The sequence below is a fragment of the Salvelinus namaycush genome, chromosome 1 (genome assembly GCF_016432855.1).
Source record: "Salvelinus namaycush isolate Seneca chromosome 1, SaNama_1.0, whole genome shotgun sequence".
In the NCBI taxonomy this organism is placed as follows: domain Eukaryota; kingdom Metazoa; phylum Chordata; class Actinopteri; order Salmoniformes; family Salmonidae; genus Salvelinus; species Salvelinus namaycush.
Genome location: NC_052307.1, coordinates 66,597,915 through 66,623,385, shown reverse-complemented (window position 1 = coordinate 66,623,385; position 25,471 = coordinate 66,597,915). Strand labels below are relative to the sequence as shown.

Below are 25,471 nucleotides of genomic sequence, written 5' to 3'. Positions count from 1 at the left end.
CTCTATGATGCACCTCCATCTGCTGGCCAAAGACAGTATAACAGCCAGGAAGAACATGCTCTCCCAGCCTTCTGAGAACCACTAGACCTGTTGCAATGTCTGGCGTGTGGTGATGACATATGTCTGGTGTTTAAAGAGAAGTAGGACTCACTATCATGGAAAACACTGTCCTCATGACTCATGATGTGTCCTTATGACCGATACTGTTTACTGTGGATGATCTAGACAACTTGTGTCAGTGAAGAGTAGGTCTACATTGTCTTGAGTATTTCACCGAACTCAGCAGTAGGCCTTAGTTTCTACAGTTGGCATTGAACTGTTCAGACAGGTACATTTAGAATGTGTAGTATAGGGGTGGTTGGTTGTGTGTCTCCTGGTCTCCTGGTTATCTTATCATTATGACAGCTGTGTTGTGTCCTGTAATCCGCTTCATAAGGATTGTCTGGGTTAATCCTGTTTCATAGTGTGTGTGTGTGTGTGTGTGTGTGTGTGTGTGTGTGTGTGTGTGTGTGTGTGTGTGTGTGTGTGTGTGTGTGTGTGTGTGTGTGTGTGTGTGTGTGTGTGTGTGTGTGTGTGTGTGTGTGTGTGTGTGTGGCCCTACTGCTGTGCCTCTCTCAGCAGGGTGCTGTGCTGAAGGCTGATGGGAAAATGACCCTCACCAAATCCCCCCTGATTCTTCCTCTTTCCTCTCTGTACCACACTCTCTCCATTTCAGGCACAGGAACACTGACATCCATTGATCCACTCCCTCACAAACTGGGGGCTATCTATCTGTCACGCACACACACACACACACACACACACACACACACACACACACACACACACACACACACACACACACACACACACACACACACACACACACACACGGACACAATCTACTACCTTCACAGTCCTCACACCAACACGACTGCATTGATTTTCCACCCAACCTGTTCAGGCTTTACCACCTCTCCAGAAACCTCCTCTCTTCATCCACTACGGTCTCACTGCGTGTCAGACACTCTCTCACTACTTTAGCGTCAGTTAGCTACATGGGGTAGCTAGACGTTTCCTCTGTGGTCACTGATACATGGTAAGGTTGTTTCTTCATCCTCCTCTACGTAAGGCTGAGACCACACGGTTTCATGGAATCAGACTTCAAAGTCTTCCACATCCTGACAATGGATGTCATCTTATATTTAGACCAGCCAAACCACATCAGACCAGTGGCTGTGATATTAAGGTACCAATTACAGTTGGGTAATATGATCCTAGATCTGTGGTTAGGGGAAAAGTCTACTTCAAGCAGGCAGGGATAGATGCCGTAAAGAGGTCAATCGAATTCTACCAAAACAATGGAATTGCCATGGAAAGTCTTAGGGGAAAGTCCTGAATCTCCTTATTGCCCCCCAGAAAAATGATCCTACATTCAGGCTGTTGTTTATATGTATATTTCACACAATGTTGTGGTAAAAATCGGAGTATAATGCTTGTATTGATGTCACCTTCAATACATGTTCATGTCATCATCACCAATCAACTGCATTAGTTAAAAAATGATTTTCACTACTACCACTGATTTCTCTATGCTACCAGTTTATACGAACAGGAGTTAGCATTTAGCAGTCACTTCTTCTAAACCTGAAATGTTATGCAGCGAAACAGCCAAGTATATCCAAATCAGACTTTGTCAACACATTGTGGGTCTGTTACAATACATCAATCATGGCGGATTTGACGAATATCCACTTTGTTAGATCAGATTTGTTGAATGTGCACCGAACGGTCTGCCTTCCATTGACCCCTTTACTACATCTATGCTGATGGCCTGTAGAATGGTGTAATACTGCCACCTGCCACCAGAGAGCGATAACACAGAGACACAGGGCTACATTAGTGCTGTTCTCTCATCATCACAGAACACAGTGTGTGGTTGGGGAGTGTGGTTGTTCACACATAGCTTCTAGTGAAAAACCACAGAACAGGCACAAGCGCTTGTCACTTCTCTAAAATCATTTAGAGGTTATGGGTGAGGCTAGAGAGAGAAGGGGGAGGGTGCTCTGTGTTTTCTCAGAAGAGACAGATCGTGAGTTTTAGTGGCCCTTTGCACAATACTGGCCACCATGTTGCTTTTCTCATGACTTATCTCGCTCTCTTTCTGTCTGTCTCTCTCCCTCTCTCTCTTTCTCTTTGTCTTTCTAGTTCTATCTTTCTCTCTCTTGTTCTCTCTGCCTCTCTTTTTCTCTCTCTCTCTCTCCCCTCCCTTCTCATTCGGAGAAAGGTAGCGAGCGACCGAAGGAGGAAATGACTAAAGAATCGACTCACTCACACCCCAGCAATGACAGCCAGAGGAGGGAGGGAGGGATGGAGAGAGAGAGGGAAACCACAGCTTTAACCCTTATCTGTCCAGCCCAGTCTAACCACAATTACACTCAGTCTTTTGGGTTGTTATGATAGATAGATAGATAGATAGATAGATAGATAGATAGATAGATAGATAGATAGATAGATAGATAGACAGACAGACAGACAGACAGACAGACAGACAGACAGACAGACAGACAGACAGACAGACAGACAGACAGACAGAGAGAGAGAGAGAGAGAGAGAGAGAGAGAGAGAGAGACAGACAGACAGACAGACAGACAGACAGACAGACAGACAGATAGACAGATAGACAGATAGACAGATAGACAGATAGATAGATAGATAGAGCCGGTATATAACAAGATGTTCTTACCAGAGAGACTCTTAAATTTAAAACTGGCAATATCAGAGTCTCTGGCGTTGTATTGGTGGACATCTAATATAAGGACACACCTACTCATTCAAGGGTTTTTCTTTATTTGTACTATTTTCTACCTTGTAGAATAATAGTGAAAGACATCAACACTATGAAATAACACATATGGAATCATGTACGAACCAAAAAAGTGTTTAACAAATTTCCTGTGTTATTTCATAGTTTTCACGTTTTCACTATTATTCTACAATGTAGAAAATAGTAAAAAATAAAGTAAGAGATGTCTACCAATACAACATTAGAGCCAGAGACTCTGATGAGTTTTAAATTTAAGAGTCTCTCTGGTAAGAACACCTTGTTATATACCGGCTCTATCTATCTATCTATCTATCTATCTATCTATCTATCTATCTATCTATCTATCTATCTATCTATCTGTCTGTCTGTCTGTCTGTCTGTCTGTCTGTCTGTCTGTCTGTCTGTCTGTCTGTCTGTCTGTCTGTCTGTCTGTCTGTCTGTCTGTCTGTCTGTCTGTCTGTCTGTCTGGTGTCACTATCAGATATTTTGAGGTGCGAGTTAGGAATGTAATATTTCGGTTTATCTTTGTGTAAACCTTTAGGGCCATAGTCTGACCAGTCAGGTACCTATCCAATCCACACTCAAGGTCGCGGACTGAAGTTTTTGGTGTAACCACTGAGTTGCCCACTTTGACACTAAAACCAACGGGTCCTTGCACGCTTTACTCTGGAACCAAATAAGATGGTTTCTGTTTTTCCAAGATGCAGAGAAAGTTGGTTATCTGAAAGCCATTTAGTGCTATTGGATAACTCTACACTAAGGATCTCTTCTACTGAGGCTTTGTTCTTATGGGACACCAGCAGAGCAGAATCATGCACATACAACAACTAATTACGAGAGCAGGATGATTTCACATCATCAATGTACAGCAGGAAGAGAAGAGGGCCGATGATGCTCCCCTGTGGGACCCCACAGTTAATCCCCTTCACACCAGAATGTTTTCCATAAACATCCACCATTTGGTCTCTACCTGTTTAAATAGGATGTAACCCAGTCAATGGCCCTGCTGTTAAAAGTCAGTTAGAAACAATAGGCGTGTCAGTGGATTGGGACTTTCTAAAACCAGACTGTAGTTCATCTAAAATATTCTTCTTGCTTGTATATTTCAGCACTTCAGACAGCACACTCAAAATAGATACAGGTCTATAGTTCCCCTTGTCTGCTGTTATTTACTCTTAGTAATATTGCAAAATAGCAGTATTGTGTGCATACATGTGTGTGTGTGTGTGTGTGGTATAAACCCCTCAACTGGCTCTGTGTGAGGTAACTGTAGTGTGTGTCTGCTCTCGGTTGGTGATAAAGAGGGCAGATCAAAGCTGTTTTCTCTCCCACTGGAAGCCAAGCTTTTGGATCTGAACATGAGCCTGGCTGTGTTTGCTTAGTGTGTGTGTGGTGTGTGTGTGTGTGTGTGTGTGTGTGTGGTGTGTGTGTGTGTGTGTGTGTGTGTTAGCAGTTTAGATGTGGGGGCAATGTTTCAGTAACACAGGCCAGAACAAGCTTCCACCTTAGCCTATGGCATTCTCTCTCTCTCTCTCTCTCTCTCTTTATCTCTCTCTCTCTCTCTCTCTCTCTCTGTCTCTCTGTCTCTCTGTTTCTCTCTCTCTCTGTCTCTCTCTCTCTCTCTCTCTCTCTCACACTCACTTTCTCTCTCTCGCACTCTCTCTCTCTCTCGCACTCACATTCTCTCTCTTGCACTCACTTTCTCCCCCTCTGTCTCTCTTTGTCTCCCTCTGTCTCTCTTTCTCTCTCTATCTTTCTCTCTTCTTTTTCTAACAGCCAGGAAGAGGAGGAGGAGGGGAGGGTGTCAGCACCTCACATATTTAACCACCCCTCCTCCCTCTCTCCCCGACAGGGGGGTCAGATGTGACGACCGGGGCTGTGTGTAGAAGAAGAGGCAGCTGACACACACAGTCACCCCTCCCCTCCTCTCCCCTACTCCTCCTCCCTCCCTCGCTCCTCCCCTCCCCCTCCCTCGCTCCCCTTGGCAGGGCATCCATGCCTCTGTTATCTCCCAATGGCTCAGGAATTATAGGTTGAGAGGGGAAGAGGAGGAGGGGGGAGAAGGGAGGGAGAGGAGGAGGGGGAAGGTCATGTGACATCGCAGCAGCTGCTAGGCTAAGAATTTCTGTTTTCACTCAGCGAGAGAAAGAGGAGGGTAGAGCGAGAGAGAGAGAGAGAGGAGATAGGCAGAGTTGTGTGGTGTGCTGCTTCGTAAGATAAGCTCTGAACGGTCTTTGTGAGCGACCGAGTGAGCGTGCGCGAGAGACAGAAAGAAAAGGAGAGAGAGAGAAGCGACGGAGAGGAGGAAGAGAAGATGGTGTGTGTCTTGACTGTGTCTCTGTCTGTGTGCTGGGTTTGGCTGAAGATGCAGCGATGGGAGAACCAGGGAGCTCCAGTCCTTTGTGCAGTAAGGAGCCTCAACACCCGCCGCCGCTTTCGCTCTGCTACTCTGAGGGGGGTCGAGAACCGCTGCTAGCCCTGTGTGTGTGTGTGTGTGTGTGTGTGTGTGTGTGTGTGTGTGTGTGTGTGTGTGTGTGTGTGTGTGTGTGTGTGTGTGTGTGTGTGTGTGTTGGAGGGGTGTGTGTGAAGGAGGGGTGTGTGTGTGCTATCAGCATGGCTGTGTTTCTTGAATATGTATGGTGTTTCTCTAGCGGTCGATTACCATCTTATTAGCTCCTGTGAAAAGTTCCTGCTTTACCAGGAATGCTCTCTCTTTCTTTAAAGCCCTGAGGCTGTGTGTGTGTATCCGTGTGTGTGAAGGTGTGTGTGTGTTTGTGAGAAGAGGTGGGTGGAGCAGGGCTTTGCAGTCGTGACGAGGTCACAGCAGTGAACTGAGCGGTCGCTGTGCCTGGCTGTCGATGTGAGTGTGTGTGCTTGTTGGTGTGCGCCTGGCTGTTGCTGTGTGTGAGTGTGTGTGTGGAAAGGGAGCTCATTGTTAATTTCATTATGAATTGTGTTGCTGGGGGTTCACAGGGAGTGCAGGGGGAGGTTATGAGCAGGGCGGACCCAGAGGTGTTGCCACTCATTTTCTCTCCCGTTACACTCTGTGTCCCTGTGACCCACCAGTTCACTACTCCCCTGCCATCTTCTGTTCCACTCCAGCGCTCTCCCACTGACACACACACACTCCCTCGCACACTTAAACAACGACAGCCAGGCACACACACACACACACACACACACACACACACACACACACACACACACACACACACACACACACACACACACTGACCCCTGACCTCTCTCAGGGAGACATGGGTTTTTTAATAGACCTGTCCAGGCTCTGGGGTGGACCTATATATAACTCTACACATCTATTAGTGCTATTGACACTGTATGCTACTGTGAGTGTGTGTGTGTGTGTGTGTGTGTGTGTGTGTGTGTGTGTGTGTGTGCGTGCGTGCGTGCGTGCGTGCGTGCGTGCGTGCGTGCGTGCGTGCGTGCGTGCGTGCGTGCGTGCGTGCGGTTGTGTGTGTGTGTGTGGTTGTGTGAGGGTAGGTATGGTGTGTGTTTTAGCTACATTTGAGTGTGGATCTGTGATATTGATAAGACTGAGTGTGTGTAATGTGTATGTGTGTGTAATCAGATATGGTGTGTGGTAGTAATGTTGTAGTGTGTGCATGTGTGTGTGTAATCTCACTGCATCCCTACAGGCTGCTCTTTACTGTGACCCTACCATGACCTCTGACTCTGGGGACTTGTAGTTAATGGGACATTTGAGTTGTGATGTGTGTTTGTTTGTGTAAAGTATGTGTGTGTTTATTCCATGTGTTTGCTCATGTAAGATGTGTGCATGCTTGTGTGTGTGTGTGTGTTCAGGGCGACGGCATGCCGCTCTCTGGCATTCAGGGATTCCACCGGCCCAGGAGCTGTCATCACAGTGTCCCCTTTCACCCCTTCACTGAGAGAGAGAGAGAGAAACAGGGAGGGAGGGAGGGAGGGAGAGAGGGAGGGAGAGTTATGGAAAGAGAGAGGGGTGAGTGGGTATCACATGGACACCATATTAACATGATGTGTAATGGCAATAGGAGTAGCTGTGTACTGTACATAGTGCGTCAACTATCCAGTTTACTGATGGTGCTTTATCACTATAAACAATATGAAGGCAATGTGGCAATGTAAACTCAGAGTAGATCACATGCTTTTCAGACTGTACACTGGATGTAGGACTATATAAGGCTTTATGATATTTATCTGTGATTCAACAACACACACACTCCCACACACACACAGACGCACAAACGCACGCGAGCACACACACTCCCACTACTGTAGATGGGTCCGTATGAGTGAGTGTGTGTGTGAATCAGACTTGATGATAATAGTGGATTGAAGTGGAAATAGCTTGTAGCTGGTGTTCATCAATGTAGCAATCACCACAATGACCATCATGACGTTAACATGGGGATGCTTAAGGGGATCTGGCACGTGTGTTACCTCTATCAGACTGTTCTCTCATGGTGTGTGTTACCTCTATCAGACTGTTCTCTCATGGTGTGTGTTACCTCTATCAGACTGTTCTCTCATGGTGTGTGTTACCTCTATCAGACTGTTCTCTCATGGTGTGTGTTACCTCTATCAGACTGTTCTCTCATGGTGTGTGTTACCTCTATCAGACTGTTCTCTCATGGTGTGTGTTACCTCTATCAGACTGTTCTCTCATGGTGTGTGTTACCTCTATCAGACTGTTCTCTCATGGTGTGTGTTACCTCTATCAGACTGTTCTCTCATGGTGTGTGTTACCTCTATCAGACTGTTCTCTCATGGTGTGTGTTACCTCTATCAGACTGTTCTCTCATGGTGTGTGTTACCTCTATCAGACTGTTCTCTCATGGTGTGTGTTACCTCTATCAGACTGTTCTCTCATGGTGTGTGTTACCTCTATCAGACTGTTCTGTCATGGTGTGTGTTACCTCTATCAGACTGTTCTCTCATGGTGTGTGTTACCTCTATCAGACTGTTCTCTCATGGTGTGTGTTACCTCTATCAGACTGTTCTCTCATGGTGTGTGTTACCTCTATCAGACTGTTCTCTCATGGTGTGTGTTACCTCTATCAGACTGTTCTCTCATGGTGTGTGTTACCTCTATCAGACTGTTCTCTCATGGTGTGTGTTACCTCTATCAGACTGTTCTCTCATGGTGTGTGTTACCTCTATCAGACCGTTCTCTCATGGTGTGTGTTACCTCTATCAGACTGTTCTCTCATGGTGTGTGTTACCTCTATCAGACTGTTCTCTCATGGTGTGTGTTACCTATATCAGACTGTTCTCTCATGGTGTGTGTTACCTCTATCAGACTGTTCTCTCATGGTGTGTGTTACCTCTATCAGACTGTTCTCTCATGGTGTGTGATACCTCTATCAGACCGTTCTCTCATGGTGTGTGTTACCTCTATCAGACTGTTCTCTCATGGTGTGTGTTACCTCTATCAGACTGTTCTCTCATGGTGTGTGTTACCTCTATCAGACTGTTATCTCATGGTGTGTGTTACCTCTATCAGACTGTTCTCTCATGGTGTGTGTTACCTCTATCAGACTGTTCTCTCATGGTGTGTGTTACCTCTATCAGACTGTTCTCTCATGGTGTGTGTTACCTCTATCAGACTGTTCTCTCATGGTGTGTGTTACCTCTATCAGACTGTTCTCTCATGGTGTGTGTTACCTCTATCAGACTGTTCTGTCATGGTGTGTGTTACCTCTATCAGACTGTTCTCTCATGGTGTGTGTTACCTCTATCAGACTGTTCTCTCATGGTGTGTGTTACCTCTATCAGACTGTTCTCTCATGGTGTGTGATACCTCTATCAGACTGTTCTCTCATGGTGTGTGATACCTCTATCAGACTGTTCTGTCATGGTGTGTGTTACCTCTATCAGACTGTTCTCTCATGGTGTGTGTTACCTCTATCAGACTGTTATCTCATGGTGTGTGTTACCTCTATCAGACTGTTCTCTCATGGTGTGTGTTACCTCTATCAGACTGTTCTCTCATGGTGTGTGTTACCTCTATCAGACTGTTCTCTCATGGTGTGTGTTACCTCTATCAGACTGTTCTCTCATGGTGTGTGTTACCTCTATCAGACTGTTCTCTCATGGTGTGTGTTACCTCTATCAGACTGTTCTCTCATGGTGTGTGTTACCTCTATCAGACTGTTCTCTCATGGTGTGTGTTACCTATATCAGACTGTTCTCTCATGGTGTGTGATACCTCTATCAGACTGTTCTCTCATGGTGTGTGTTACCTCTATCAGACTGTTATGTCATGGTGTGTGTTACCTCTATCAGACTGTTCTGTCATGGTGTGTGTTACCTCTATCAGACTGTTCTCTCATGGTGTGTGTTACCTCTATCAGACTGTTCTCTCATGGTGTGTGTTTGAAACGTTTCTATTGGCCCTGTCTCAGTTGGAGCATGTTAAGTAGAGCTGCTGTGTGGGCTGAGGCAGACAGACCGGACCCGTGAGGTAGGGGTTACACACCCTGTAACCTATAACCTTTAACCCCAGCTCCCTAGCCTAAGCCCAAAGCCCCCCCCCCCCCCCCCCCCCCCAGCTAGACACACAGACACACAGACATACAGACACACAGACAGCACTGGGCTCTGGCTGACTCTCAGCTCTCACTCACCACCGTGTGTGTCTGTGTTTATATGTGTGTCTGTGTTTATATGTGTGTCTGTGTTTATATGTGTGTGTGTGTGTGTGTGTGTGTGTGTGTGTGTGTGTGTGTGTGTGTGTGTGTGTGTGTGTGTGTGTGTGTGTGTGTGTGTGTGTGTGTGTGTGTGTGTGTGTGTGTGTAAGGTCTGGTGTGAGACAGACAGATAGCCCCCAGTGTGTGAGAGAGACTTTCCAGTCCACAGGGCTCAGTGTCACTGGGGGGGAGGGGTACCATAGTGTCAGCTGTCTGAACCCTCAACTGATAAGTTGACCAATCACAGCATGAGTTAGTCTGACCCATCATCTACAGCCTCTTTGTAATTGCTTTATAAATGACGTACAACCCTCTCTCTCCCTCTCTCTCCTCTCTCCAGGCATGAGCCATGAGCCAAAGTCACCTTCCTTAGGAATGATATCCACGGCAACTCGCACCACGGCGACGGTCAGCCCCCTCACCCCATCGCCCCTTAACGGATCTATCGTAGCCAATGGGAGCCCGGCGGCCCAGTCCGCACACTCCGGATTCGCCGCCGCCCTCCGTAAACTGGCTAAACAGGCCGAGGATCCTCGAGGTAAGGACAACACACATGTGGACAGACAGAGTTATGATTAAGGAGTTTCTTAATGCCAGGTGTATTGTTATCAAGCCTATACAAGGTGTAGAAACGTTGGGTCATTTAAAGCCATTGTACAACCAGCTGTTGTCAGAAATCCCTCTTACCCCTATGAACTAACCGTCCCCTCTTCTTACCCTCCTCTCACTCCTTCCTTCCTCCCTGAGGCGCTAAGCTCATTCAAAAACCGTCTGTCCTCCTGGACCCTAACCTCTAACCCCTGACCCCTGTAGCCTAACCCCTCAGAACCCTCCGATGTCTCAGAGGTTCCTCTGCTGGGGCCGTCCGTGTGTGTCGTGTTTAGCTGCTAATAGCAGTGGAGTGATATTCACACTAGATTGAATTATGCAGCCTCCCCTAAGAGAGCAGGACACAGAACAGCCGTTCTAGCTGACCCATTTAAGCTCCAGCTCTCTGTGTGAGTGTGTGTGTGTGTGTGTGTGTCCATTTATTTGTGTGTTTGTGTATATGTGAATGACATTGCATGTTTGTGTCACCTCCTCTCCACACACACACACACACACACACACACACACACACACACACACACACACACACACACACACACACACACACACACACACACACACACACACACACACACACACACACACACACACACACACACACCACTATGTTGTTCAGTTTATTGGGCCCTGCTATCCCACTGGTCTAACCTGACTGTGAAGTAGTCATTGTGTGGTGTGGTGAGCAGTTGACAAGGACTGCTTTTAGAATTGGTCGTGGAGGGATCATATGATGCAGCTGTAACACACTGACCCACTCTCCTCTCAGACTCACTACACAGTAGAACATAGGATGTTTCTTACAGTCATTTCTCAATAAACACTGAATCAATAGAATACTTGTCTTTTTCTCACTACCCTTTCGACCTCCTACAGGTTCCTATCAGTCAGACATACAGCTCATGGTTTGATTGTGACTTGTTGATATTTGTTTCTGGTTTGGATATTAGATATTGCTGTGTGCTACAGACAGTTGGATGTTGTTTGTTCAGTTGTTGGTTGTTGTCTGGACAGGGTCAGACTTAGGTCACAGATGGACAAGGCTGCTATTCTCCCGTGTAAACACACACACACACACTCACACACACGCTTTTCTCTCGGGGGCTGTTTGGCTGGCTGGCTTTGGGCAGCAGCTCATTGAGGCCTTTCTGGTAGATGGTGTGTGAAAAAGTGGCTCTGGTCAACCATGGTGTGTGTGTCTATGAGGTGTAACCTTCCCCAGGACAGAGACTCTGGCTGGCCCACATACACAGGAGCTGAACTTCACTGGCCCCCTAAGACACACACACATACGCTGCTGGGCCCCTCCAGGGGAACGGAGCCAGACTGCTGAGAGTCCTCTGAGTAGGGCTGGCAGGGGTCCTGTTTGGGTGTGTGTGTGTCTGTTTATGTGTGTGTATCTGGATGTCTGCCCCAGCTCCAGTGAGCCCCAGCAGCCCCAACCATCCACCCCGGGTCAGGCTCTCTTAATCAGGCTGTGTGTTTGAGCGAGGTCCCCTCCTCCCTGGCTCTCCCTGGCTGCCTGGCTCCCCTGCAGATCACACCGGGGGCCAAACACCACTGATTTATTACTCTGAGAAAGAAACAGAGACAGAGCTCACAACCCCAATCTCTCCCTCTCTCTCACACACTCACCCTCTCAATCTCATTCTCTTCCTCCATTGTTTCTCACCTTCCCCTTCTCTCTTCCCCACTCCGTCTCTCCCTTTCACTCCATTTGTATCTCTCTATATTTTCTCTCCCTCTCACACACTCCCTCATCTATCACTACATCTCTCCCTCACTGCCACTTGCACATAATCTATTTTCTCACCTCTCTCTCTCCCTTTCTTGCACACATACTGTTTGCCTCACTGTTTCATCTCTGTCCCTGTCTCTCTATCAACCAGGTGTGTGTATGTGCATGTGCGTGTGTTGTGCGTCTGTTGCTATTTCAACCTAGCTGGGACAGTCATCAGATAGTCTGAGGGAGGTACAGAAACACACACACGGAGACTATGATTAAACCTAGGCATGTTTTAAAACAGAGCAGAAAAGTCCCTCTGTTATTTTGGGCCTGTCTGTGTGCAGTCTGCCTGGCGTAGGTAGAGACACAGTGTGTGTGAGTCATGCTCCACAGCTCCAGAGGAACAGGCCAATCCTGGGGCCGATCCTGCCCACGTTAGGAGTGCCGTCGCTGGGGTGGCCGGGCTGGTGCGTGGGTCTCCTTTTGGATCTCCAGCCACTTTGCTGTCTCCAAAGATATTTATAGACAAGCCCTCATACACACAAACACACACACACACACACACACACACACACACACACACACACACACACACACACACACACACACACACACACACACACACACACACACACACACACACACACACACACACACACACACTCACTCACTCACACATAAAACCTCCATGGTGCTTTCCTGTCATATTGTAGCCTCCTAGCAGTGTGTGTGTCCTACTGCACAGTGTGTTCCTGTGTCTCCTACTGCACAGTGTGTTCCTGTGTCTCCTACTGCACAGTGTGTTCCTGTGTCTCCTACTGCACAGTGTGTTCCTGTGTCCTACTGCACAGTGTGTTTATGTGTGTCCTCTGGCCCTCTGTCCGTTGTTACTGTTGTGTATATGGAGCATGAGTCAGTCTCCTAAGCCTAAAGGATGTTGTTTGTTTTGTTGTGCTAGTATCATATTAAAACCCTGTCACGTCCTCTGTGTTTTCATCTGTATACACACACACATACACAGTAACACACATACATACACACACACACACACACACACACACACACACGGTCATACAGACAGACACACACACACACACACTCTCCCATCTGATGAGTAGCTCTGTGTACTGAGTCTCATGCTGAAGAGGGGAGGTGATGGATAATGAGTATTGCAGCAGAGTAAAGGACACACACCTCGTGTCAGAGAGGCAGGCATGCTAGTATCTGATTAATTAGGCAGATCTAGACTTAACTTGCGCTGAACTCACTGTAGCATTACAATACCTACCTACAGTACCTAGCTAGACCACCTGAGGAAAAGAGATGGGGAGGGAGGGATGGGAGGAGGGGGGGATGGGAGGAGGATAGAGGGAGGGATGGGGAGGGAGGGATGGAAGGAGGATAGAGGGAGGGATAGGGAGGGAGGGATGGGAGGAGGATAGAGGGAGGGAGGGATGGGGAGGGAGGGATGGGAGGAGGGAGGGATGGGAGGAGGATAGAGGGAGGGATGGGGAGGGAGGGATGGGAGGAGGATAGAGGGAGGGAGGGATGGGGAGGGAGGGATGGGAGGAGAATAGAGGGAGGGATGGGGAGGGAGGGATGGGAGGAGGGAGGGATGGGAGGAGGGAGGGATGGGAGGAGGATAGAGGGAGGGATGGGGAGGGAGGGATGGGAGGAGGATAGAGGGAGGGAGGGATGGGGAGGGAGGGATGGGAGGAGGGAGGGATGGGAGGAGGATAGAGGGAGGGATGGGGAGGGAGGGATGGGAGGAGGATAGAGGGAGGGAGGGATGGGGAGGGAGGGATGGGAGGAGGGAGGGATGGGAGGAGGATAGAGGGAGGGATGGGGAGGGAGGGATGGGAGGAGGATAGAGGGAGGGATGGGAGGAGGATAGAGGGAGGGAGGGATGGGGAGGGAGGGACGGATGGGAGGAGGGAGGGATGGGATGGGAGGAGAATAGAGGGAGGGATGGGGAGGGAGGGATGGGAGGAGGGAGGGATGGGAGGAGGATAGAGGGAGGGATGGGGAGGGAGGGATGGGAGGAGGATAGAGGGAGGGATGGGAGGAGGATAGAGGGAGGGAGGGATGGGGAGGGAGGGACGGATGGGAGGAGGGAGGGATGGGATGGGAGGAGAATAGAGGGAGGGATGGGGAGGGAGGGATGGGAGGAGGATAGAGGGATGGGAGGAGGATAGAGGGATGGGAGGAGGATAGAGGGATGGGAGGAGGATAGAGGGAGGGATGGGAGGAGGATAGAGGGATGGGATGAGGATAGAGGGATGGGAGGAGGGAGGGATGGGAGGAGGATAGAGGGATGGGGAGGAGGATAGAGGGATGGGAGGAGGATAGAGGGATGGGATGAGGATAGAGGGATGGGAGGAGGATAGAGGGATGGGAGGAGGATAGAGGGATGGGAGGAGGATAGAGGGATGGGAGGAGGATAGAGGGAGGGATGGGAGGAGGATAGAGGGAGGGAGGGATGGGGAGGGAGGGAGGGAGGGATGGGAGGAGGGAGGGATGGGATGGGAGGAGGATAGAGGGAGGGAGGGAGGGAGGGATGGGAGGAGGATAGAGGGATGGGAGGAGGATAGAGGGATGGGAGGAGGATAGAGGGATGGGGAGGAGGATAGAGGGATGGGATGAGGATAGAGGGATGGGAGGAGGATAGAGGGATGGGAGGAGGATATAGGGATGGGAGGAGGATAGAGGGATGGGAGGAGGATAGAGGGATGGGAGGAGGATAGAGGGATGGGAGGAGGATAGAGGGATGGGATGAGGATAGAGGGATGGGAGGAGGATAGAGGGATGGGAGGAGGATAGAGGGATGGGAGGAGGATAGAGGGAGGGATGGGAGGAGGATAGAGGGAGGGATGGGAGGAGGATAGAGGGAGGGAGGGATGGGGAGGGAGGGAGGGAGGGATGGGAGGAGGATAGAGGGATGGGAGGAGGATAGAGGGATGGGGAGGAGGATAGAGGGATGGGGAGGAGGATAGAGGGATGGGAGGAGGATAGAGGGATGGGAGGAGGATAGAGGGATGGGATGAGGATAGAGGGATGGGAGGAGGGAGGGATGGGAGGAGGATAGAGGGAGGAAGAAAAAGGTAAAGAAGAGAGAGGGTTTATGGAGTGATGGAAGGAGTGGGTAGAGGGATACAGAGAGATTGAAGTGTGAGATTGAATGTGTTACCATGTGTGTGCGTGTGTTTGGCCGGGGGCTACCCTTGTTTCTGGGAGCCCAGAGCATGCTGGGACAGCAGGGCAGTGTGTCTCTGACCCCTCCATCTGGAGCGCACACACACGCTATCTATCCACGCTATCTGTGTGTGTGCGCGTGCGGACGTCAGAGGTAGAACTCTCTCTCTCTCTTTCTCTCTCTATCTCTATATATACATATATATATACACAGTATTTTATTCCTCCATATATCTATGTCTCTTCTTCTAGGTAAACATACTAACAATAGCTCATACACAGTTTACCCAGTTCAGACATTCTCCTCCAGAAACCATCCTACTGCTCGCTCTCTATTTTTCTGTCCCCCCCCTCTCTCTCGCTCTCGCTCTCTCTGTCTTACTCCCCCTCTCTGGGAAAATAACACACACCACACTCTTAGAAAAAAAGATTCCAAAATGGTTCTTCGGCTGTCCCCATAGGAGAACCCTTTTTGGTTCCAGGTAGAACCCTTTTTGGTTTGCATGTAGAACCATAGAACCATCTACCTGGAACCCAAGAGGGTTTTACCTGGAACCAAAAAGGGTTCTTCAAAGGGTTCTCCTATGGGGACAGCCGACTAACCCTTTTAGGTTCTAGATAGCACCTTATTTCTAAGAGTGCACACACACATACACCCTTGAAACACACACTCCCCGATGCAGATTAGGTGCTTTGAACTGTGTTGCCGGTCTGTGGCCGAGGTTGTGTGTGTGTGTGTGTGTGTGTGTGTGTGTGTGTGTGTGTGTGTGTGTGTGTGTGTGTGTGTGTGTGTGTGTGTGTGTGTGTGTGTGTGTGTGTGTGTGTGTGTGTGTGTGTGTGTGTGTGTGTGTGTGCGTGCGTGCGTGCGTGCGTGCGGTTGTGTGTGTGTGTGTGTGTGTGTGTGTGTGTGTGTGTGTGTGTGTGTGTGTGACGGCTGGTGTGTGAGGCAGGGTTTGTGTGTGTGGCTGGGGGATGGTATGGCATATGGAGGAAGGGTTGGCTCGGCGCTGCTATGCACACCAGGTGTGAAATGGACTGTTTAATTAAGTGCTGATGTTGTTCTAATACAGGGAGGGAGGGAGGGAGGGAGGGAGGGAGGGAGGGAGGGAGGGAGGGAGGGAGATGAACAGCAGCTTGTCGCTAGCTGGTAGGGTTGTGTCTGGGGGTGTGTTCGGGGCTGTGGAGGAGAGACGGAGGAAGGAGGGAAGGGGAGGAGGTGAACAACAGCGTGTCGCTAGCTGTCAGGGCTGTGTCTGGGGCTGTGGAGGAGAGAGGGAGGTTGGGGCTTTGGATAGGGCCAGGGAGGGAACATGAGATTTGGGGCTTTGGATAGGGCCAGGGAGGGAACAGGAGATTTGGGGCTTTGGATAGGGCCAGGGAGGGAACAGGAGATTTGGGGCTTTGGATAGGGCCAGGGAGGGAACAGGAGATTTGGGGCTTTGGATAGGGTCAGGGAGGGAACAGGAGATTTGGGGCTTTGGATAGGGCCAGGGAGGGAACAGGAGATTTGGGGCTTTGGATAGGGCCAGGGAGGGAACAGGAGATTTGGGGCTTTGGATAGGGCCAGGGAGGGAACAGGAGATTTGGGGCTTTGGATAGGGCCAGGGAGGGAACATGAGATTTGGGGCTTTGGATAGGGCCAGGGAGGGAACAGGAGATTTGGGGCTTTGGATAGGGCCAGGGAGGGAACATGAGATTTGGGGCTTGAAGGGCACAGTCGGTTGGACTGTAGCTGGCAAGATCAAGGTTGTGGGTTCAATTCTCGCATGGTCACTTTCCCTGAACGTTTGTGTTAAGTCCCCTTGGATAAAAGCAGCAGGTCAACAACTATATTGTTCTGTTTCTTTGATGGGATTAGAGGTGGAAGGATACGGTGCTGGGACAGAGAGAACTTAACCTGGGGCTGTGTGGAGCTTTGTGTGTGCATGTTTATGTGCGTGTGTATACGTGCGTGCATACGTGCTTGCGTGTATGTGTGATTATGCGTGCGTATGCGCCCGTGTATGTGTCTGTGTGTACCTCTCTCAGTTAGGGTCAGCTTGGGCGGTCATGCGTGGAGGCAGTCTGGGAGAGAAGGACTGGTAATGGCGCAACAATGGAGAGATGAGCTACGCATTAATCACACACACATGTTTGCCCACACGGACATACACTCAATCACACCCACATACACCACACACACATACAGTGCATTTGGAAGGTATTCAGACCCCTTGACTTTTTCCACATTTTGTTATGTTACAGCCTTATTATAAAATGGAATTTAAAAAAATCCCCCTCATCAATCTACACATCTACACTATCCAATTAATGACAGAGCAAAAACAGTTTTTTAGACATTTTTACAAATTTATATTAAAAAAAAAACTGAAATATCACATTAACATAAGTATTCAGACCCTTTACTCAGTACTTTGTTTAAACACCTTTGGCAGTGATTACAGCCTCAAGTATTATTGGGTATGATGCTACAAGCTTGGCACACCTGTATTTGTGGAGTTCCTCCCATTCTTCTATGCAGATCCTCTCAAGCTCTGTCAGGTTGGATGGGGAGCGTTGCTGCACCACTATTTTCAACCTGTCTCGGAGCTCTACCGACAACTCCTTTGACCTCATGGCTTGGTTTTTGCTCTGACATGCACTTCCAACTGTGTGGCCTTATATAGACAGGTGTGTGCCTTTCCAAATCATGTCCAATCATTTGAATTTACCACAGATGGACTCCAATCAAGTTGTAGAAACATCTCAAGGATGATCAATGGAAACAGGATGCACCTGAGCTCAATTTTGAGTCTCATAGCAAACGGTCTGAATACTTATATAAATAAGGTATTTCTGGTAATACAATTCTTAAAACCTGTTTTCGCTTTGTCATTATGGGATATATGTGTAGATTGATGAGGATTTTTTATTTATTTAATACATTTTAGAATAAGGCGGAAACATAAAAACTCTCTCTTTCTCTCTCTCTCTCTCTCTCTCTCTCTCTCTCTCTCTCTCTCTCTCTCTCTCTCTCTCTCTCTCTCTCTCTCTCTCTCTCTCTCTCTCTCGCTTAGACTTCCTCGCTCTCCGTCTCTCTGTAGCGTAGGAGCAGAGCTTGGAGCCACAGCTTGGCCTGCAGTCTTTTATCCACCGTTAGAGGGCAGAGGACTAGCATGTTGTTCTTACTGTATGTCCTAACAGTACCAGTAGGGGACTGGCTTCATCTCCTCACCCCCTTTCTTTTAATGTCTGACTGATCTGAAAGAACTGGACTGGTGAAAGCTTCCACCATTTTGCTTTCACCTATCCTTTGTGATTAGATAAATACAGAAGAAGGGGAGGACAGGAGAAAGGGGAAAGGAAGCATGTTCAGACTATCCAGATACGTCCATAATGGCCAGGGCTGGGTTTGCAACCAGGACACTCCCTTCTCTCCTCTCTGCCTCAGTGTGAGCATGTGTGGCGACACGTCAGTGAATAGATGAAGGCTGGATCTGCATATGGCAGCATGACACTAGTTTAGGGCCACTCAGATGGCCTGCATATCATTTCTGTCCCATCTGCTCAGTGATGGACTGACTTCCTGTCAACTAGCACTGCCACCACAAGAGGAGTGAGGAAGGGGGAGTGACAGGAAAAGACTGGAGGGGAGTTGTATTTACTAGAATGAGGGAGAGAGGGTAGTTTAGACTTTAGTAGATGCTAGAAATATAACATTAAGCACACACACACACGCACACACCACTCATCTCAGGCTGTTAAGCGTTCAGGGCTACTTCCCTTTCTCCTTAACTGTCTTAACTGTTGAAAATGTGTTTATGAAAAATGGATGTCTTCCCAGAGAGATCTCTGTTTGGGAGGCAGTCCGTTTGAAGAACAGAGAGGGGAGGGAGGGATGTGTGGAACGAGGGAGAGAAAGAGAGATGGAGGAGAGGGAGTGAATAACAGAACAGGCTGGAGCTGGTGGTGTGTGGATGGTATCCAGTGAAGGAGGGAAGGAAGGAGGGATGGGGTCTGTGTCGGTGGAGGTATACAGAGGTTATGATGTTGGCTTGTAGAGGAGGAGAATGAAGAGGAGAATCAGATGAGGGAACACCAGCCCCTCCTCCTCCTTCTCCTCACCTGCTTCTCCTCCAGCTTTCACTCAATGATGCAGTGTGTCCTGCCTCCCCCACTGTACATACAGCTCCACACACACACCCACAGGGAACGGGAGTGAGAACAATGAGGGGGAGGAAGGGATGATGGAGGACAGAGAGATGGAGTGGTACCAGGGGAGTAGAGGTCTGTTGCTTGAAGCTCTGGCAGGTCTGGATGACTGTGATCATTATTCATTTCTGCTCTATCCCTTTTTATCTCTCTCTCATTCACTCTTTTGTAACGATTCTTATTTCTCTTGCCCTCTTTCTCTCTCTCTCTCCCCCTCCTTCCCTCTTCCACTTCCCCGTGGTGGTAGTCTCTCTCTCTCTCCCCCTCCTTGCCTCTTCCACTCCCCCGTGATGGTAGTCTCTCTCTCTCTCCCCCTCCTTCCCTCTTCCACTCCCCCGTGATGGTAGTCTCTCTCTCTCTCCCCCTCCTTCCCTCTTCCACTTCCCGTGGTGGTAGTCTCTCTCTCTCTCTCCCCCTCCTTGCCTCTTCCACTCCCCCGTGATGGTATCTCTCTCTCTCTCCCCCTCCTTCCTCTTCCACTCCCCCGTGATGGTAGTCTCTCTCTCTCTCTCCCCCTCCTTCCCTCTTCCACCTCCCCCGTGATGGTAGTCTCCTCTCTCTCCCCCTCCTTCCCTCTTCCACTTCCCCGTGTGGTAGTCTCTCTCTCTCTCCCCCTCCTTCCCTCTTCCACTCCCCCTGATGGTAGTCTCTCTCTCTCTCCCCTCCTTCCCCTTCCACTCCCCTTGATGGTAGTCCTCTCTCCTCCCCCTCCTTCCCTCTTCCACTCCCCCGTTGGTGTTAGTCTCCTCTCTCTCTCCCTCCTTCCCTCTTTCCACTCCCCCGTGGTGGTAGTCTCTCTCTCTCCCTCTCCCCTCCTTCCCTCTTCCACTCCCCCCTGATGGTAGTCTCTCTCTCTCCCCCTCTTCCCTCTTCCACTCCCCCTGATGTAGTCTCTCTCTCTCCCCCTCCTTCCCTCTTCCACTTCCGTGGTGGTAGTCTCTCTCTCTCTCCCCCTCCTTCCCTCTTCCACTCTCCCTGGTGGTAGTCTCTCTCTCTCCCCCTCCTTCCCTCTTCCACTCTCCCATGGTGGTAGTCTCTCTCTCTCCCCCTCCTTCCCTCTCCACTTCCCCGTGGTGGTAGTCTCCTCTCTCTCCCCCTCCTTCCCTCTTCCACTCCCCCGTGGTGGTAGTCTCTCTCTCTCTCTCCCTCCTTCCCTCTTCCACTCCCCCGTGGTGGTAGTCTCCTCTCCTCTCCCCCCTCCTTCCCTCTTCCCCTCCCCATGGTGGTAGTCTCTCTCTCTCTCCCCCTCCTTCCCTCTTCCACTTCCCCCTGATGGTAGTCTCTCTCTCTCTCCCTCCTTCCCTCTTCCACTCCCCCCTGATGGTAGTCTCTCTCTCTCCCCCCCTCCTTCCCTCTTCCACTCCCCATGGTGGTAGTCTCTCTCTCTCTCCCCCCTCCCTCCTTCTTCCACTCCCCCCTGATGGTAGTCTCTCTCTCTCTCCCCCTCCTTCCCTCTTCCACTTCCCCGGGTGGTAGTCTCCTCTCTTCCCCCGTGTGGTAGTCTCTCTCTCTCTCTCCCCTCCTTCCCTCTTCCCCTTCCCCGTGGTGGTAGTCTCTCTCTCTCTCTCCCCCTCCTTCCCTCTTCCATCTCCCATGGTGGTAGTCTCTCTCTCCCCCCCTCCTTCCCTCTTCCACTCTCCCGTGTGGTAGTCTCTCTCTCTCCCCCTCCTTCCTCTTCCACTCCCCCATGGTGGTAGTCTCTCTCTCTCCCCCCCCTTCCTCTTTCCACTCTCCCATGGTGGTAGTCTCTCTCTCTCCCCCTCCTTCCCTCTTTCCACTCCCCCATGGTGGAGTCTCTCTCTCCCCCCCTCCTTCCCTCTTCCACTCTCCTCCGTGGTGGTAGTTCTCTCTCTCTCCTCCTTCCCTCTTCCACTCTCCCGTGGTGGTAGTCTCTCTCTCTCCTCCCTCCTTTCCCTCTTCCACTCCCCCATGGTGGTAGTCTCTCTCTCTCTCCCCCTCCTTCCCTCTTCCACTCTCCCATGGTGGTAGTCTCTCTCTCTCTCCCCCCCTTCCTCTTCCATCTCCCGTGGTGGTAGTCTCTCTCTCTCCCCCCCTCCTTCCCTCTTCCACTCTCCCGTGGTGGTAGTCTCTCTCTCTCTCCCCTCCCTCCTTGCCTCTTCCACTCCCCGTGATGGTAGTCTCTCTCTCTCTCCCCCTCCTTCCTCTCCACTCCCCTCCCGTGATGGTAGTCTCTCTCTCTCTCCCCCTCCTTCCCTCTTCCACTCCCCCGTGATGGTAGTCTCTCTCTCTCTCCCCCTCCTTCCCTCTTCCACTTCCCCGTGGTGGTAGTCTCTCTCTCTCTCCCCCTCCTTCCCTCTTCCACTCCCCCCGATGGTAGTCTCTCTCTCTCCCCCTCCTTCCTCTTCCACTCCCCCTTGATGGTAGTCTCTCTCTCTCCTCCCCCTCCTTCCCTCTTCACTCCCCCGTGGTGGTAGTCTCTCTCTCTCCCTCTCCCCTCTTCCCTCTTCCACTCCCCGTGGTGGTAGTCTCTCTCTCTCTCCCCTCCTTCCCTCTTCCACTCCCCCCTGATGGTATTCTCTCTCTCTCCCCCTCCTTCCCTCTTCCACTCCCCCTGATGGTAGTCTCTCTCTCTCCCCCTCCTCTCCCTCTTCCACTTCCCCCGTGGTGGTAGTCTCTCTCTCTCTCCCCCTCCTCCCTCTTCCACTCTCCCATGGTGGTAGTCTCTCTCTCTCTCCCCCTCCTTCCCTCTTCCACTCTCCCATGGTGGTAGTCTCTCTCTCTCCCCCCTCCTCTCCTCTTCCACTTCCCCGTGGTGGTAGTCTCTCTCTCTCCTCCCCCTCCTTCCTCTTCCACTCCCCGTGGTGGTAGTCTCTCTCTCTCTCCCCCTCCTTCCTCTTCCACTCCCCCGTGGTGGTAGTCTCTCTCTCTCCCCCTCCTTCCCTCTTCCACTCCCCCATGGTGGTAGTCTCTCTCTCTCCCCCCCCTTCCCTCTTCCACTTCCCCCTGATGGTAGTCTCTCTCTCTCTCCCCCTCCTTCCCTCTTCCACTCCCCCCTGATGGTAGTCTCTCTCTCTCCCCCTCCTTCCCTCTTCCACTCCCCCATGGTGGTAGTCTCTCTCTCTCTCCCCCTCCTTCCCTCTTCCACTCCCCCCTGATGGTAGTCTCTCTCTCTCTCCCCCTCCTTCCCTCTTCCACTTCCCCGTGGTGGTAGTCTCTCTCTCTCCCCCGTGGTGGTAGTCTCTCTCTCTCTCCCCCTCCTTCCCTCTTCCACTTCCCCGTGGTGGTAGTCTCTCTCTCTCTCCCCCTCCTTCCCTCTTCCACTCTCCCATGGTGGTAGTTCTCTCTCTCCCCCCTCCTTCCCTCTTCCACTCTCCCGTGGTGGTAGTTCTCTCTCTCTCCCCCTCCTTCCCTCTTCCACTCCCCATGGTGGTAGTCTCTCTCTCTCCTCCCTCCCTTCCCTCTTCCACTCTCCCATGTGGTAGTCTCTCTCTCTCCCCCCTCCTCCCTCTTCCACTCCCCATGGTGGTAGTCTCTCTCTCCTCCCCCCTCCTTCCTCTTCCACTCTCCCGTGTGGTAGTCTCTCTCTCTCTCCTCCCCTCCTTCCTCTTCCACTCTCCCGTGGTGGTAGTCTCTCTCTCTCCCCCTCCTTCCCTCTTCCACTCCCCCTGATGGTAGTCTCTCTCTCTCCCCTCCTTCCCTCTTCCACTCCCCCTTGATGTAGTCTTCCCCCTCCTCTCTCCCTCTTCCTCTTCCACTCCTCCTGTGGTAGTCTCTCTCTCTCCCCCCTCCTTCCCTCTTCCACTCCCCCGTGGTGGTAGTCTCTCTCTCTTCCCCCCCTTCCCTCTTCCACTCCCCCTGATGGTAGTCTCTCTCTCTCCCCCTCCTTCCCTCTTCCACTCCCCCCTGATGGTAGTCTCTCTCTCTCCCCCTCCTTCCCTCTTCCACTTCCCCGTGGTGGTAGTCTCTCTCTCTCTCCCCCTCCTTCCCTCTTCCACTCTCCCATGGTGGTAGTCTCTCTCTCTCCCCCTCCTTCCCTCTTCCACTCTCCATGGTGGTAGTCTCTCTCTCTCCCCCTCCTTCCCTCTTCCACTTCCCCGTGGTGGTAGTCTCTCTCTCTCTCCCCCCTCCTTCCCTCTTCCACTCCCCCGTGGTGGTAGTCTCTCTCTCTCTCCCCCTCCTTCCCTCTTCCACTCCCCCGTGGTGGTAGTCTCTCTCTCTCTCCCCCTCCTTCCCTCTTCCACTCTCCCATGGTGGTAGTCTCTCTCTCCCCCCCTCCTTCCCTCTTCCACTTCCCCTGATGGTAGTCTCTCTCTCTCTCCTCCCCCCTCCTTCCCTCTTCCACTCCCCCTGATGGTAGTCTCTCTCTTCTCTCCTCCCTCCTTCCCTCTTCCACCCCCCATGGTGTAGTCCTCTCCCTCTCCCCTCCTCCTTCCCTCTTCCACTCCCCCCGATGGTAGTCTCTCTCTCTCTCCCCCTCCTCCCTCTTCCACTTCCCCGTGGTGGTAGTCTCTCCTCTCCCCCTGTGGTGTAGTCTCTCTCTCTCTCCCCTCCTCCCTCTTCCACTTCCCCGTGGTGGTAGTCTCTCTCTCTCTCCCCCTCCTTCCCTCTTCCACTCTCCCATGGTGGTAGTCTCTCTCTCCCCCCCTCCTTCCCTCTTCCACTCTCCCGTGGTGGTAGTCTCTCTCTCTCCCCCTCCTTCCCTCTTCCACTCCCCCATGGTGGTAGTCTCTCTCTCTCCCCCTCCTTCCCTCTTCCACTCTCCCATGGTGGTAGTCTCTCTCTCTCCCCCTCCTTCCCTCTTCCACTCCCCCATGGTGGTAGTCTCTCTCTCCCCCCCTCCTTCCCTCTTCCACTCTCCCGTGGTGGTAGTCTCTCTCTCTCTCCCTCCTTCCCTCTTCCACTCTCCCGTGGTGGTAGTCTCTCTCTCTCCCCCCCCCTCTCCCTTTCCACTCCCCCATGGTGGTAGTCTCCTCTCTCTCCCCCTCCTTCCCTCTTCCACTCTCCCATGGTGGTAGTCTCTCTCTCTCTCCCCCCCTTCTCTCTTCCACTCTCCCGTGGTGGTAGTCTCTCTCTCCCCCCTCCTTCCCTCTTCCCCCCTCTCCCGTGGTGGTAGTCTCTCTCTCTCTCCCCCTCCTTGCCTCTTCCACTCCCCCGTGATGGTAGTCTCTCTCTCTCTCCCCCTCCTTCCCTCTTCCACTCCCCGTGATGGTGTGGCTCTCTCTCTCTCCCCCTCCTCCCTCTTCCACTCCCGTGATGGTAGTCTCTCTCTCTCTCCCCCTCCTTCCCTCTTCCACTTCCCCGTGGTGGTAGTCTCTCTCTCTCTCCCCCTCCTTCCCTCTTCCACTCCCCCCTGATGGTAGTCTCTCTCTCTCCCCCTCCTTCCCTCTTCCACTCCCCCTTGATGGTAGTCTCTCTCTCTCCCCCTCCTTCCCTCTTCCACTCCCCCGTGGTGGTAGTCTCTCTCTCTCCCCCTCCTTCCCTCTTCCACTCCCCCGTGGTGGTAGTCTCTCTCTCTCCCCCTCCTTCCCTCTTCCACTCCCCCCTGATGGTAGTCTCTCTCTCTCCCCCTCCTTCCCTCTTCCACTCCCCCCTGATGGTAGTCTCTCTCTCTCCCCCTCCTTCCCTCTTCCACTTCCCCGTGGTGGTAGTCTCTCTCTCTCCCCCTCCTTCCCTCTTCCACTCTCCCATGGTGGTAGTCTCTCTCTCTCCCCCTCCTTCCCTCTTCCACTCTCCCATGGTGGTAGTCTCTCTCTCTCCCCCTCCTTCCCTCTCTCCACTTCCCCTGGTGTAGTTCTCTCTCTCCTCTCCCCCCTCTTCCCTCTTCCACTCCCCGTGGTGGTAGTCTCTCTCTCTCTCCCCCTCCTTCCCTCTTCCACTCCCCGTGGTGGTAGTCTCTCTTCTCTCCCCCTCCTTCCCTCTTCCACTCCCCCATGGTGGTAGTCTCTCTCTCTCCCCCTCCTTCCCTCTTCCACTTCCCCCTGATGGTAGTCTCTCTCCTCCTCCCCTCCTTCCCTCTTCCACTCCCCCTGATGGTAGTCTCTCTCTCTCTCCCCTCCTTCCCTCTTCCACTCCCCATGGTGGTAGTCTCTCTCTCTCCCCCTCTTCCCTCTCCACTCCCCCTGATGGTAGTCCTCTCTCTCTCCCCCTCCTTCCCTCTTCCACTTCCCGTGGTGGTAGTCTCTCTCTCTCCCCCGTGGTGGTAGTCTCTCTCTCTCTCCCCCTCCTTCCCTCTTCCACTTCCCCGTGGTGGTAGTCTCTCTCTCTCTCCCCCTCCTTCCCTCTTCCACTCTCCCATGGTGG

General features: G+C 51.4%; 1 pseudogene; it reads left to right on the top strand.

Annotated features, from left to right (window-relative positions):
* The first annotated feature begins 4,994 nt into the window (after positions 1–4,994).
* Positions 4,995–25,471, top strand: part of LOC120052679 — an 81,385-nt pseudogene continuing 60,908 nt past the window's right edge.